Source organism: Chlorocebus sabaeus, chromosome 5 (assembly GCF_047675955.1).
Source record: "Chlorocebus sabaeus isolate Y175 chromosome 5, mChlSab1.0.hap1, whole genome shotgun sequence".
Lineage (NCBI taxonomy): Eukaryota > Metazoa > Chordata > Mammalia > Primates > Cercopithecidae > Chlorocebus > Chlorocebus sabaeus.
In genome coordinates this window covers 2650159-2665960 of record NC_132908.1, presented here as the reverse complement: position 1 = coordinate 2665960, position 15802 = coordinate 2650159, and positions in this window count along the sequence as shown.

Sequence of the window (15802 nt, the reverse complement as noted above, 5' to 3'; positions counted from 1 at the left end):
CAAGCTCTGCCTCCCGGGTTCACGTGATTCTCCTGCCTCAGCCTCCCTAGTAGCTGGGACTACAGGCGCCCGCCACCAGGCCCAGCTAATTTTTTTGTATTTTTAGTAGAGACGGGGTTTCACAGTGTTAGCCAGAATGGTCTCGGCCTCCCAAAGTGCTGGGATTACAAGCGTGAGCCACTGCACCTGGCTGGGGTAACTTCTTGCTGAATATTTTAGTAATAAATCTTAGTCTGAATTTGTGTGTTGCCTAGATTCCATGTAGGGGAATGGGCAGGTCAGAAGGGCGTGGCCTGCGGTGTGGCGAGGCGCTAAGGATTAGGTGCTGCAGTTTTCCCCCAGTCCCTCCTGGTTCCCTGGTGAACACACATCAGCCTCAGATGGGCAGACCCCTACTCATGGTGGGGCTGGGAGTGTGGGCTCTGCAGTTGGATTCTGCTTGAGAATTGTGCATGACCTCACTGTGGAGTGTTTGACTGGACAAAAACTTGCTGTGTACTCAGTGTCCCCATCTGTAGAAAGGATGCTGATGGTACCCACCCCCAAGTTGCTTTCAGGACTAACCACGATAATACATGTAAAATGCTCAGAAGACTGTGTGGCAAACAGCAAGCACTTAATAAAAACAATTTTTTTTAGCAGAGAAAAATGGCATTTTATTTATTTTAAACAATAGCATTTAAAGTTATACCTATAAGTGGCACACAGAAGATATATGCAGAGTTTAAAGAATGAAAATTAAACTCACATGTGCCCACTACCCTACTTGAAAAACAGGATTTACCAGAAGGCTTGAGTGGCCCTTCAGATTGCAGTTTCTGGCCCCTCCCGTTCAGAGGTAACTCGCATCCTGGGGTTCATGTTGATCAGTGGTGTTTAAAGTATACCTGTAGGAAGTTCCAGAGTGCAGAAAGTGAACAAAACTTCCTTGCAGAGAAATCTTGTACTTCCCTGTTTCATCATATGTTTGTGTGACAAATATACAAAGACAATGCTGAAGATGTGGGTTAGTGAAATTGAGACCTGGCGCCTCCTGAGACTGGCAGCCCAGTTGAGCCTGAGGACTAGACTTCAGTCAGTTAGCAGTTCCCGCCTCGTTGCCCTCTGTGTGCCCTGGGTAGGTGAGAGGCTCCTTGGGAGGTCAGTGGAGATGGCTGTGGGAGGAGAGATTGAGCAGCTGCCGTTGAAGCTCACCCACCCACTGCTCCTCCCTCCCCTCGTGAAGAAATAGAAACAGCTTTCCTCCGGCCCTCACCTGTTGCCGGGGCTTCCGTGCTGGTTGGGGTGAGCTGCGTTTTGCTGAGTTGCACCGCGAGAGAGCATTGGCGACCACTTGCCTGCTGTGGGCCAGCTCCCCGTCTGCCTGTGGTCACGGACCAGTGTGGGCAGAGCCTTCGGACGTGGGTTGCTGGTAGGAGCACAGCAAGAATCCGGTGTCATTCCCTCATCCCATGTCATTAGCCTCATTTTATAAAAGAGTCTTGATGGGTCGGAGAGGGGTGGCTTATCCACAGGTAAGCTGTAAGCCTGGAACCCGACGGGGCCATTGGTTCTGCTGCTTCACCACAGTTGTCCTTGGTAGTGGCAGCCTGGGGGGTGGAGGAAGGTAGTGGCGTTCCCTCCCTAACACCCCCTGCCTCCGCCTGGTTTTCTGTACTGGGCCTAGCTTTGTGGAGTTTCCTGGGGTGAGAGGAGGTTTTTACCAGAATGTTCTTTGCCAGTGAGCACAGCTGACCTGAGGGCAGTATCCCTTTGGAGATGAGCTGGTTGGATTGTAGCAGCCTCCCACAACTTTGGTCGGGGCCCTGGAGAGAGCAGTTCCTGCTTGCCGTGCGTGAGAGCGTGCGGGTGCTGGCTGTGCCTGTCCACTGCATTCCCAGGCTCCAGAGCACACCCTGCCATTCAAAGGTAGCTTAGCTTTTTGTTCGGGATCCTTTCTCTTGCTGGCTGCACTGTTCATCTGCGGGACAGCCTCTTGACCATAGGAGGCACCCTCATTTCCCTTTTGTTTTTGAGTCGGAGTTTCGCTTTTGTCGCCCAGGCTGGCGCGATCTCTGCCCACTGCAACTTCCACCTCCTGGGTTCAAACGATTCTTCTGTCTCAGCCTCCCGAGTAGCTGAGATTACGAGTGGCCGCCACCACACCCAGCTAATTTTTTTGTATTTTTATTAGAGATGAGGTTTCACTATGTTGGCCAGGCTGGCCTCAAGTGATCCTCCCACCTTGTCCTGCCAAAGTGCTGGGATTACAGGTGTTAGCCATTGTGCCCGGCCTGATTTATCTCCTGTGTGTGAGGGATCTCAGCCTTTCTATAGAGTTTTGTCCTGAAAGTTATAGTTGGGCCTTCTAATCCAGTAGATATTTAAGGCATTTGGAAAAGGGGACACACTTCATTTGGCTTTGAAAGGCTTATTTTATGATCCAATGACCATTGGTTGAGAAACTTTATGTGTGTGTCTTCGGTGTTACTTCATTGTGAAAGTGCTTCCAGCCGGCTTCAAGGCCTGCGCAGGTGAATCTTGTAGGTAGGTGAACTCAATAAATCCTCATAGCAAGCTTGGGAGGTCAGCCCTCCGGCTCCCTGACTTTCAGATGAGGAATCTGAGTCACAGAGAGCTGAGGTAATGCGCCCAGGGACGGACTGTGAGCGAGTGGCAGAGCGGGCGTTCTGATTTTGCACTTAGAACAGCTCTGTCTCTTTGAGGCCCAGGACTAGTTCAAGTGCAAAAGGCTTAGACAGAGACTATTTAGTAACTAATGACTGACTAATCTTTTGGATCTATCTACTCAGGTGATATATTTTGGATTTTAGTCTTCTGCAGCAGGTTTGTAGGGGGAAAAAGGAACCACCTTAGGAGCCAAGACGTGTTTAAGTAATCTAGTTGCAATTATTCAAATATCAGATGTATAGAGAACAGTGGCATCCCCCTGAGGCTGAAAGACTGTTTCTCATTGCACTAACCCCGAGTCTTTGGAAGCTTCCAGCTTCCCAAGCTCATTTCTTCTGTAAAATCCTTGCTTGACCAGGTGCGGTGTCTCACACCTGTAATCCTAGCACTTTGGGAGGCTGAGGCGGCAGATCACGAGGTCAAGTGGTCGAGACCATCCTGGCTAACACGGTGAAACCCTGTCTCTACTAAAAATACAAAAAATTAGCAGGGTGTGGTGGTGGGTGCCTGTAGTCCCAGCTACTCGGGGAGGCTGAGGCAGGAGAATGGCATGAACCCGGAAGGCAAAGCTTGCAGTGAGCCGAGATCACACTACTGCAGCACTCCAACCTGGGTGACAGAGCGAGAATATGTCTCAGGAAAAAAAAAAAAATTGACTCTGCATTTAAAAAAATCAGTTTTTGTCTACCTGGCAGTTAGTCTCGCGAGTGAAGCTGTTGTGTGCAGCTCTGGAAGACTTGAGGTGACTCCTGAAGAGAGACTTCATGGGAGGAGAAACCCACAGGCCATCTGTTTTCCTTTGCTACCAGATTCATTTGCATTTTAATCTATTTGCTAATTAAATGATTGCTACATTTAGCACTTTTGAGTGTGGGATGCTGGATATTTTGATGTTGACATTTTTCTAAACACTCGTTAAGTGACTGAACAATGTGCTGCATCCTTCAGTTGAGCCTGGATTTGTTTTTGGTGGATATGAAAGTGTAATTAGATCTCAAATTAATCTTCCCTTGAGAGTTTCTACTTTTTTTTTTTTTTTTTTTTTTTTTTGAGATGGAGTCTTGCTCTGTCTCCCGGGCTGGAGTGCAGTGGCATGATATCTGCTCACTGCAACCTCTGCATCTTGGGTTCAAGTGATTCTCCTACCTCAGCCTCCCTAGTAGCTGGAATTACAGGTGCGTGCCACTACACCCAGCTTATGTTCGTATTTTTTTTTTTTTTTTGATACGGAGTCTTGCTCTGTCGCCCAGAGTGGAGTGCAGTGGCCGGATCTCAGCTCACTGCAAGCTCCGCCTCCCAGGTTTATGCCATTCTCCTGCCTCAGCCTCCCGAGTAGCTGGGACTACAGGCCCCCACCACTACGCCCGGCTAGTTTTTTGTATTTTTTTAGTAGAGACAGGGTTTCACCGTGTTAGCCAGGATGGTCTCGATCTCCTGACCTCGTGATCCGCCCGTCTCGGCCTCCCAAAGTGCTGGGATTACAGGCTTGAGCCAGTGCACCCGGCCTAATGTTCGTATTTTTAGTAGAGATAGGGTTTCACCATGTTGATGAGGCTGGTCTCGAGCTCCTCACCTCAGGTAATCTGCCTGCCTCGGCCTCCAAAAGTGCTAGGATTACAGGTATGAGCCACTGTGCCCAGCCAAGAGAGTTTCTACTTTTTGTTTTTTTTTTCTTTAAAGAGATGGGTTTCTCACTATATTGCCCAGACTGGTCTTGAACTCCTGGACTCAAGCCATTCTCCTACTTGGCCTCCGGAAATGCTGGGATTACAGGCATGAGTCACTGTGCCCTGCCTGGTTTCTACTTCTTTCTTTCTTTTTTTTTTTTTTTTTTTTTGAGACGGAGTCTTGCTCTGTCGCCCAGGCTGTAGTGCAGTGGCGAGATCTCGGCTCACTGTGATCTCTGCCTCCTGGGTTCAAGCGATTCTCCTACCTCAGCTTCCTGAGTAGCTGGACCTACAGGCTCCCGCCACCATGCTCGGCTAGTTTTTTGTATTTTTAGTAGAGATGGAGTTTCACCGTGTTAGCCAGAATGGTCTCGATCTCCTGACTTCATGATCTGCCTGCCTCGGCCTCCCAAAGTGCTGGGATTGCAGGCGTGAGCCATCGTGCCTGGCCGATTTCTACTTCTAAGAGATGGAGACTGCTGACCTTCATACGCAGAAAAGTTAAAGAAATTGAAACTCTTAAGTTCTTATATACACATTTTATGAAACAAATTAAAATGCTCAGAAAACGCCCAGTTTACCCATGGGCTACATTTTTAAAAGTTTCAATTTGTTTAAAACTCAGGGTTTGTTTTCCTATCAGAGGTGTGGCTTGGGACTCGGGGCTCTGGCTTCCTAAAACCTGAGTGCCTGCTCTGGAAAAGAGCAACAGGACCAGCACCTGGTGGTCCCATCTGCCTGCGGAAATAAGTAGGGGGCAGTGACTCATCATTGAGTGGTGTGGGGGGATGTGAGAGCTCCTCTTCCACAGACTTGGGGGATGGCACCTGGTAGCTTTAAGGACCTAACCTGTTGATGGTGCTTGTTCTCCCAGCCACATTCTGTTTAGAACATTGGCCTTTCCCTGTTCTCAGTAGACCTGTGCCATGACACGTGTCTCACATTTCTCAGCACTGATGAAGTAACAGAAGCTTGTCTCGTCAGTGGAGTAGAAGGTAGAAGAGGACAGAGGGGGTCCTGTCCTGAGTGGGGAGATTGATTGGTTGCCAGGACTGAGAACGGGGTGTGGAAAGACATGGTTGGCGGGAGGCTCCTGGTGGGAAAGAAGCCGCACTGACCTGGGCAGGCCTTGGCCATGAGGAGCCCCAGGGCGCCAGTGTGCAAGGCTGCTGGTGAGGCAGGCCACAGCTCCCCGCCTTCCCTTGGGTGTGGGTGCGTGCACCTGTGTGTGTGTAGGAAAGCCCAGCGATCAGATCGTAACCTGGGAGTGGGAGGCTTGCATGGTGACACCACACCTGTGAGGTGGGCACCGGTGTTTTTGGTGGACTTCTCTTGTGAGGAGCTCCTTTTTAAAAAAATAAAAAGAGAGAGATTGAGAGAGTGAGCAAACCCTGCTCTGTTGCCCAGACTGGAGTACAGGGTCTCGATGATAGCTCATTGCAACCTTGAACTCCTGGCCCAAATGATCCTCCCACCTCAGTAGTAGGTGGGACCACAGGTGCACACCACTGTGCCTGGCTCATTATTTTTTAATTTCTTTTCTAAAAAGACAAGGTTTTGTTCTGTCACCCTTGCTGGAGCGCAGTGGTTTGACCACGGCTCACTGCAGCCTCAGCCTCCTGGGCTCGAGTAATTATCCCACTTCAGCCTCCCTAGTAGCTGGGATTACAGGTGTGCGCCACCACAGCCAGCAGATTTTTATTTTTATTTTTTTTATTAGAGGTGGGGTCTCGCCATGTTACCCAGGCTGGTCTCCCAACACCTGGGCTCAAGCAGTACTCCTGCCTTGGCCTCCCAAAATGGGGGACTACAGATACGAGCCACCACGCCTAGCCTATTTTATTAGGGAGGACAAGGATAGTAGACAGGTCCACCTAGGGTCTTATTGGTTTAAACTGTTCCAGAGATTTAAATTTTAGAAGCTACTGAGTAACCAAAATTGTTTGCTTACTACAATTGTAGGTCACCAAATGGGTGGCAGATTGATTGGGCTGTGCAGGGACTGAAGGACTCACCCCCAGGCCCAGAGTTGCTGGCATCCCTGAGGCTGTGCTGCCTCTGTGGGACTGAGTGCTGGGAAAGGGGGTATTTCGGGAGCCTGGCAGGACCCTACCCTGCACGTGGGCCCTGGCACTGCGTTTCCTCCAGATCGTGGCAGGCGGTCTCGGGATACTGTTTATGCAGTTTAATCACTACCTGAAAATGCTGCAAAACCTTCCCTTTACAACAATAGTAGTACAAATAAACATTTAGACACTTCACACTCCAAGAGGGCTTTTTCTCAGGCTTTTTATTTCACAATTGATGCTAAAAGGTGCTTTAAAAGGTAATATTCAACCATCTTTTTTTTGCTGCAGAAATAAAGTTATTTATTAAAACACACCCATGGTAGCAAGTTCTGATGGCCCTGAAGAGGAGGCAGAGGCACTGTGTTGAGCTTCTAAACATCATCCTGCCAGGGAGGGACCCTGACAGGTGCTTGGCTGACGTGCTGTGGCCGAGTCAGGAAGGAAGTTACAGAATTCCACGAAGGCAGAAGACTACCAGTAGACAGGTCCCATGTCATCACACCCGTGAGAGTGGCAGTGGTCTGGTGGCCACAGAGATACCTGACAGCATGGGTCTGGAGCCGGTGATTGGCTGGCTTCGAGGCTCCTTCGGGAGGTGCCTGGACCCTGATGGACAGCCCCAGGCCTCACACTTTCCCCTTGAGGTTTGCAGAGGGCGCCAGAAGTGACCCCAGAAAGGGTACTCTGAGGTGCTGGGGTCCCTACCCAGCAGCCAGGGGCTCTGTCTGCAAGTGGCCGTGTCGTGGCCATGCTGAACAGCTGTAATTCCAGAGTTGCACGTGCCTCCTTTGCTCTGCTGGGAAGGCTCCGGTGCTCTCCCCACCTTCTCGAATCTTTGCTCAGATATCAAGATACAACCTTCCCAGCGAAGGCTGATTATTTGAATTTGCACCGCCTCCATCCAAATAGTCCTATTCTCTTTGCCTGCTTTATTTTTCTCACAGTAATCATCACCATCTGACACGCTGTGCATTTCCCTGCTCTGTATTTTGAAGTCTGTCTGTCCTGCTGGAATGCAGGCTTCTCGAGGGCATGGTCTTGGTTTCGTTCTTTGCTGTACTTCCAGTGTCCAGGACAGTGCCCAGCATGGAGCAGCTGCTCAGCCAATGCTGTGGTCTTGATGGGACTGTGTTCGCTTTACGTCATTGAAGCTGCTGGCATGGAAGCGGTGCCGTGGCATGTAAAGCATGCAGTGGGAAAGCAGTGGGGTGGGGGTGTCTTTGTCTGTATTACATCATCTGTTGTTGCCGTTTCAAAAATCCAGAGGCCTTTCTACACTTACTTGGATGTTGATTTCAAAATGACCGATGCTTCTTTCTGACTCATGAAGGCTGCTGTCTTTGGAATCTGATATTAGGGGGAGGCGAAACTTTAAAATGTGTGGGGCAGCCTGGTGTGGTGGCTCAGGTCTGTAATCCCAGCACTTTGGGAGGCCAAGGAGGGTGGATCACTTGAGCGCTGGAGTTTGAGACCAGCCTGGGCAACATGGTAAGACCCCAACTCTACAAAAATTAGCTGGGCACAGTGGTGCACACCTGTGGTCCTGCTACTCGGAAGGCTGAGGGGGGAGGATCACTTGAGCCCAGGAGGTTGAGACTGCAGTGAGCTGTGATTGTGCCACTGAACTCCAGCCTGGGAGACACAGTGAGACCCCTTCTCAAAAAAGAAAAAAAGTGGCCAGGCATGGTGGCTCAAGCCTATAATTGCATCACTTTGGGAGGCTGAGGCAGGCAGATCACTTGGGCTCAGGAGTTTGAAACCAGCCGGGACAACATAGCAAAACCCCATCTCTATTTTTTAAACATTTTATATATATAACATTTTTGAATGAAAACTGTGTGGTACATGTTTAGCTGTTACGACGTTTCACTTTCTGGATGTGAGTGTGACCCTCCCTGCTCTTGCAGTGCCATGTAAGCCATCATCGCTTTTCCTGGGCCAGTGATGCAGCTCCCCAGCTGGTTGGCCCAAGCCCCTGGCCAGCCAAGGGGCTGCCCTAGACTCTCCCAGCACCCGCCCATCTCTGCATAGCCACCCCCGCCACTTTATCTGGATGGTTCTGTAGTGAGGTCAGTCTGGACATTAGGTTTCTGTGGGTGGGGACCGTGTCCTCTTATGGGCTGTGTAATTGGGTGAATAGTGTAGTTAAGTCACCTCCTTTGAGAGACTTTGATAAGCAAAATAGTGAATTTTTCTTTTTATTTATTTACTTACTCTTTTTTATTTTTGAGGCAGGGTCTCCCTCTGTCATCCAGGCTGGAGTGCAGTGAAGTGATCTTGGCTCACTGCAGCCTTGACCTCCCCGGGCTCAGGTAATCCTCCCACCTCAGCCTCCCGATTAGCTGGGACCACAGGCACATGCCACCGTGCCTGGCTAATTTTTGTATTTTTAGTGGAGACGGGGTTTTGCTGTGTTTGCCCAGGCTGGTCTCAAACTCCTGGGCTCAAGTGATCCACCCAACCTGGCTTGCCTTTTTTTTTTTTTTTGACATGAAGTTTCATTCTTGTTGCCCAGGCTGGAGAGCAATGGCGCGATCTCGGCTCACTGCAACCTCTGCCTTGCAGGTTGAAGTAATTATCCTGCCTCAGCCTCCTGACTAGCTGGGATTACAGGCATGCGCCAACATGCCTGGCTAGTTTTTTTGTATTTTTAGTAGAGATGGGGTTTCTCCATGTGGTTAGGCTGGTCTCAAACTCCTGACCTCAGGTGATCCACCCGCCTCTGCCTCCCAAAGTGGTGGGATTACAGGCGTGAGCCACCGCACCAGGCCTTTTTTTTTTTTTTTTTTTGAAGACAGTTTTGCTCTGAGGTCTAGACTGGAGGGCATGATCTTGGCTCACTGCAACCTCTACTTCCCAGGTTCAAGCGATTCTCCTGCCTCAGCCTCCCCAGTAGCTGGGACTACAGGCATGTGCCACCACCCCTGGCTAATTTTTTTTCTGTATTTTTAGTAGCGATGGAGTTTCACCATATTGGCCAGGCTGGTCTCAAACTCCTAATCTCAGGTGGTCTGCGCGTCTCAGCCTCCCCAAGTGCTGGGATTACAGGTGTGAGCCACCACACCCACCCTGTTTTTAACTTTTATTTTTTGAGATTATGTCTCACTCTGTCACCCAGGCTGGGGTGCAGTGGTGCAATCTCAGCTCACTGCAACCTTGATCTCCTGCATTCAAGCAGTCTCCATATCTCAGCCTCCCAAGTCGCTGGGACTACAGGTGCACACACCACACCTGGCTAATTTTTGTAGAGATGGGTCTCACTGTGTTGCCCAGTTTGGTCTTGAACTCCTGGGCTCAAGTGATCTCCCCGCCTTGGCCTCCCAAAGTGCTGGGATTACAGGTGTGATCTACTGCGCCTGGCTAGACTGAGTATGTCCTTATGGCTTTGGAGAGAGTGGTGTGCTGCAGATGTCACTCCACGTCCTGCGCTGTGTGCAACTGAGCAGGATGGAGGCCTCACGTCTCCCCATAGTGCTTCCGGGACTGTGGACTTGGGGTTGCCAGATATGCTGTGAGCTGTGTGAACAACACAGATGTGCCTGCCTGGTCGGGGCGGATGCAGGGGCTGGAGAGAGTCCCGAAGTGAAGGCAGTGGCGTCCTGGGAATTCAGGTGGAGGTGCTGCCCATCTGGTGGTTGTAAACTTCTCATTTTCTCCCTCCCCCTTCAGCTTGGCCCGGTACCCCGCATTTCCCCCATCCCTACATCTCAGGAGTACACACCCTCCGTCCTCTGACTCTGGCTGAGCCTCCTACCTCACATCCACCAAATCGAAAGCAGGACAGGGCTCAGCTCCGGCTCCAGGTCATTGTGCACCAGCATACTGTGTGCTGATGGTTTCAGATAGGTGTGCACAGCAAAGTAAGATGAGGAAGTGTTTGTGTTTATGTGTCCTCAGGTGGCGGGTACTCCTGGAGGGGAGAAGCTTATTCACACCTTTGAGTCTTTTGCCCTGGGTGAAATTGCGAGGCTTTTTTGTTTATTTGTTTGAGACAGAGTTTCACTCTGTTCGTGAGCCCGGAGTACAGTGGTGCAGTATCTTGGCTCACTGTAACCTCCGACTCCCTGGTTAAAGCGATTCTCCTGCCTCAGTCTCCCTAGTAGCTGGGATGACAGACACATGCCACTATGCCTGGCTAATTTTTGTGTTTTTAGTAGAGATGGGGTTTCACCATGTTGACCAGGCTGGTCTCGAACTCCTGACCGCAGGTGATCCGCCTGCCTTAGCCTCCCAAAGTACTGGGATTACTGGTGTGAGCCACCGTGCTCAACCTAAAAAAAATTCTTAAATCAGAGAAATGGCTGGGTACTGAGACTAACACTTGTGATCCCAGCACTTTGGGAGGCTGAGGCAGGTGGATCACCTGTGGTCAGGAGTTCGAGACCAGCCTGGGCAACATGGTGAAACCGTCTGTCTACTAAATACAGAAAATTATTTCTGTATTTCGTAGTTCATGCCTGTAATCCCAGCTATTCGGGAGGTGGGATAATCTCTTGAACCCGGGAGGCTGAGGTTGCAGTGATCTGAGATCACGCCGCTGTACTCCAGCCTGGCTGACAAGAGCAAAACTCCGTCTCAACAACAACAACAAAACAGAGAAATTGGGTATAATGCCACAGCAAGTGAAATGTCAAAGGCTGACATTTGGAAACAGCATTGTCAAGCGGAGTTTTAGCCAAAACCTGTGCTGTGACAGCTGAGCCCGGAGTCCAAAATAAACTACCAGAGGAGGCGGCGCTTGCTGCTGGAGTGCCCGCCGCTGTCTGCGAGGAGGATGGATCGCGGGCGCCTCTCACCCGGAAGATGCGCTTCTGCCCAGATGTCGGGATTAGTGGCATCGTCTCGCAGTAGGGGTCTCACCCTCTGCTGCTGAGGAAGTGGCACTGTCACCCCGTAGGGGTGTGTCCCCAGCCTCTCTCAGTTTCCATGCGCTGACCAGTCTGCGCTGCTTTCCTCCCCAAACGCCCTCCGTTCCCTTCGGCCCCTTAGCTCCTGTCTGCCGTGGACTCATTGTTCCATGGGGCTCTTGGTCCCGCTCCAGTACAGTTGTCTCCATTTAAAGTCACGTCCCCTTGTGGGGAATCTCACTGCCGTTTCACACTGTGTATTGTGGAAATAAGATTCTTCCTGTTGCCCAAACATAGCATGAGGATTTTAAACTACCTTCTTCAGCCTGGGCCCTCCCTGCTGTCTTCCAGGCTCCCTGTGCCCGTGCCTGTGTTTCTTTCTTTCTTTTTTTTTTTTTTCTGAGATGGAGTCTCGCTGTGTTGCCCAGGCTGGAGTGCAGTGGCCAGATCTCAGCTCACTGCAAGCTCCGCCTCCCGGGTTCATGCCGTTCTCTTGCCTCAGCCTCCCGAGTAGCTGGGACCTCCCGCCACCTCGCCTGGCTAGTTTTTTGTATTTTTTGGTAGAGACGGGGTTTCACCGTGTTAGCCAGGATGGTCTCGATCTCCTGACGTCGTGATCTGCCCGTCTTAGCCTCCCAAAGTGCTGGGATTACAGGCTGGGATTGAGCCACTGCGCCTGGCCTCCGTGTCTGTGTTTCTGTCTTCCCCCGTCCCAGGTGAGGCTGCAGGGCCGTGTTGCACACATGGCCCACTCTGCTGAGCACTTGGAGGGAGGCCACTAAGACTTGGTGGGTTTCTTTCTGATGTGGGGGTGGAGTCTATGAAGACAGCAGGGTTTCTCAGCCGGGAGTAGTTGACCTGTGGTCCGGGTCTCTCTGTTGTGGAGACCTGTTCCTGGTAGCATGTTTAGCAGCACCCCTGCCTCTACCCGGCAGGTGCCAGTAACACTTTCTCCCCTGACCCGGTTATGACAATCAAAAACAACCAAAACTTAGACATTGCTAAGTCTCCCTGGGGTCACAGTTGCCCTGGTGAGAGCCACTGGGATAGACTGTGTGCCTGGGCCCTGTGTTCCTGAGACTGGGCACCCACGCTGTGGGCCGGGTGTTAGCGCGGCCTCGTGGCCAGCAGCTCCCAGAAGGAACCCATGTAGAGCAGCTCCCAGAGAGAACCCACACGACGGTTCCTGTGACTGGCTCAGCCAGTGGTCTGTTCTCAAACTGCTGTGGACGCAACGCATCGGGGAGGAGCTTTGATACCACATGTGAGCTGACCAGGTGTTTTGGGGACTGGGCTGGGAGTCCTCTTTGTGGAAACTTGTCCACACCAGTGCCACAAGGGATGCTGAAATGCACATCTGCGGTGGATCTTCTGACTCATTAATGTCTCCCTCTGATACCCCATAGCCGACAACACCAGTACCAGCAAAGCACACACTGTCCTTCAAAACTTGGTCCTCAGGGCGCCTCCTGTCTCCTCGCACACCTGCTCAGATGGCCTGGGCGGCCTGAGTAGCCCTTGCAGTCCCCATGTGTGGACGGTGTTGAGGGAGCAAGGAGACTTGCCCACACGATGCTCCACATCCCCCTGAGCTGGGGTAGGGCGGCTCAGTGTCACTGGGTCCAGCAGTCAGGTGAAGTCTTGTTGTGATAGCCTGTCGGCTTCCAGTGTGCCTCATGGTCTGGCTGGCAGCTGCCATGGTGCCCAGGAGCTGCAGGCCATACAGCCTGGCTGGTGTCTGGACCAGGGGCTGGGTCAAGAGCAAACTCTTTACTTTCCAACGGGCAGTGCTCCCCTTTGAGCATCTGCCTGGAGACCATGTAGTAACCATGGAGACCATGTCGATGGAAAAGAAAGGTCTCCAAAACCCACGTTTGAATGAGTGTCGTCAGACTTGATTTTAGTCATCTATCATTTGGAGGTCAGCTCTTCAGGGGCTGAAACTCTTCTCCAGTTAATGATTGGGAGGTTTGAGCTGAAGGTAGCTTTTCTTGGAAAGTGCTCCTGATGGCCCTGGCAGCATGCTTTGCTGTTTTATGTGTTTTATGTCCCTCAGAGGGTGATTGATATCAGGGTCCCCTTTCCCTAGAGCAGCCCATTTGGTGGGGGTGTCAGCTTCCCTTTCGTTCTGTGGTTGTGGACTCCTACTGCTTCCGTGGCCCTCCTCAGCCATCCCGCTGACTAATGGGAAACCAAGCTGTTCTTGAGTGTGGCTTAATGGTGCCTTTCAGGGGAGGTCCTGTTCACCGTGGAGGAACAGTGCTGCCCCACCGCCTGGCCAGGAGCTTCTGTGTGACAGCTGTGTCGATGCCTTTGCCAGACTTGTTGTTGGGTCTGGAGGAAAGTCAGTGTACAGTGACGTTTTTCCAGGCCCATGAATTAGCCTCTCACGTTTTGTCTTTTAAAAAATCATTCACGGGCCAGGCATGGTGGCTCATACCTGCAATCTTAGCAACTCAGGAGACTGAGGTGGGAGGATCACTTCAGCCTAGGACTTCGAGATGAGCCTAGGAAACGTAGTGAGACCCTATCTCTACAAAAAATTTAAAAAGCCGGGCGCGGTGGCTCACGTCTGTAATCCCAGCACTTTGGGAAGCCGAGGTGGGCGGATCACGAGGTCAGGAGATCGAGACCATCCTGGCTAACTGTGAAACCCCGAGAACGTGGAATGTGGAGTTCCACAGTGGATGGAGCAAGACTCCATCTCAAAAAAAAAAAAAATAGCAACTCTCAAGGGAAGATTAATTTGAGATCTAATTACACTTTCATATCCACCAAAAACAAATCCAGGCTCAACTGAAGGATGCAGCACATTGTTCAGTCACTTAACGAGTGTTTAGAAAAATGTCAACATCAAAATATCCAGCATCCCACACTCAAAAGTGCTAAATGTAGCAATCATTTAATTAGCAAATAGATTAAAATGCAAATGAATCTGGTAGCAAAGGAAAACAGATGGCCTGTGGGTTTCTCCTCCCATGAAGTCTCTCTTCAGGAGTCACCTCAAGTCTTCCAGAGCTGCACACAACAGCTTCACTCGTGAGACTAACTGCCAGGTAGACAAAAACTGATTTTTTTAAATGCAGTCATTCCACTGTGGAACTCCACTGTGAATGGTCTCGGCCTCCCAAAGTGTTGGGATTACAGGCGTGAGCTACTGCGCCTGGCTGGAGTAACTTCTTGATGAATATTTTAGTAATAAATCTTAGTCTGAATTTGTGTGTTGCCTAGATTCCATGTAGGGGAATGGGCAGGTCAGAAGGGCGTGGCCTGCGGTGTGGCGAGGCGCTAAGGATTAGGTGCTGCAGTTTTCCCCCAGTCCCTCCTGGTTCCCTGGTGAACACACATCAGCCTCAGATGGGCAGACCCCCTACTCATGGTGGGGCTGGGAGTGTGGGCTCTGCAGTTGGATTCTGCTTGAGAATTGTGCATGACCTCACTGTGGAGTGTTTGACTGGACAAAAACTTGCTGTGTACTCAGTGTCCCCATCTGTAGAAAGGATGCTGATGGTACCCACCCCCAAGTTGCTTTCAGGACTAACCACGATAATACATGTAAAATGCTCAGAAGACTGTGTGGCAAACAGCAAGCACTTAATAAAAACAATTTTTTTTAGCAGAGAAAAATGGCATTTTATTTATTTTAAACAATAGCATTTAAAGTTATACCTATAAGTGGCACACAGAAGATATATGCAGAGTTTAAAGAATGAAAATTAAACTCACATGTGCCCACTACCCTACTTGAAAAACAGGATTTACCAGAAGGCTTGAGTGGCCCTTCAGATTGCAGTTTCTGGCCCCTCCCGTTCAGAGGTAACTCGCATCCTGGGGTTCATGTTGATCAGTGGTGTTTAAAGTATACCTGTAGGAAGTTCCAGAGTGCAGAAAGTGAACAAAACTTCCTTGCAGAGAAATCTTGTACTTCCCTGTTTCATCATATGTTTGTGTGACAAATATACAAAGACAATGCTGAAGATGTGGGTTAGTGAAATTGAGACCTGGCGCCTCCTGAGACTGGCAGCCCAGTTGAGCCTGAGGACTAGACTTCAGTCAGTTAGCAGTTCCCGCCTCGTTGCCCTCTGTGTGCCCTGGGTAGGTGAGAGGCTCCTTGGGAGGTCAGTGGAGATGGCTGTGGGAGGAGAGATTGAGCAGCTGCCGTTGAAGCTCACCCACCCACTGCTCCTCCCTCCCCTCGTGAAGAAATAGAAACAGCTTTCCTCCGGCCCTCACCTGTTGCCGGGGCTTCCGTGCTGGTTGGGGTGAGCTGCGTTTTGCTGAGTTGCACCGCGAGAGAGCATTGGCGACCACTTGCCTGCTGTGGGCCAGCTCCCCGTCTGCCTGTGGTCACGGACCAGTGTGGGCAGAGCCTTCGGACGTGGGTTGCTGGTAGGAGCACAGCAAGAATCCGGTGTCATTCCCTCATCCCATGTCATTAGCCTCATTTTATAAAAGAGTCTTGATGGGTCGGAGAGGGGTGGCTTATCCACAGGTAAGCTGTAAGCCTGGAACCCGACGGGGCCATTGGTTCTGCTGCTTCACCACAGTT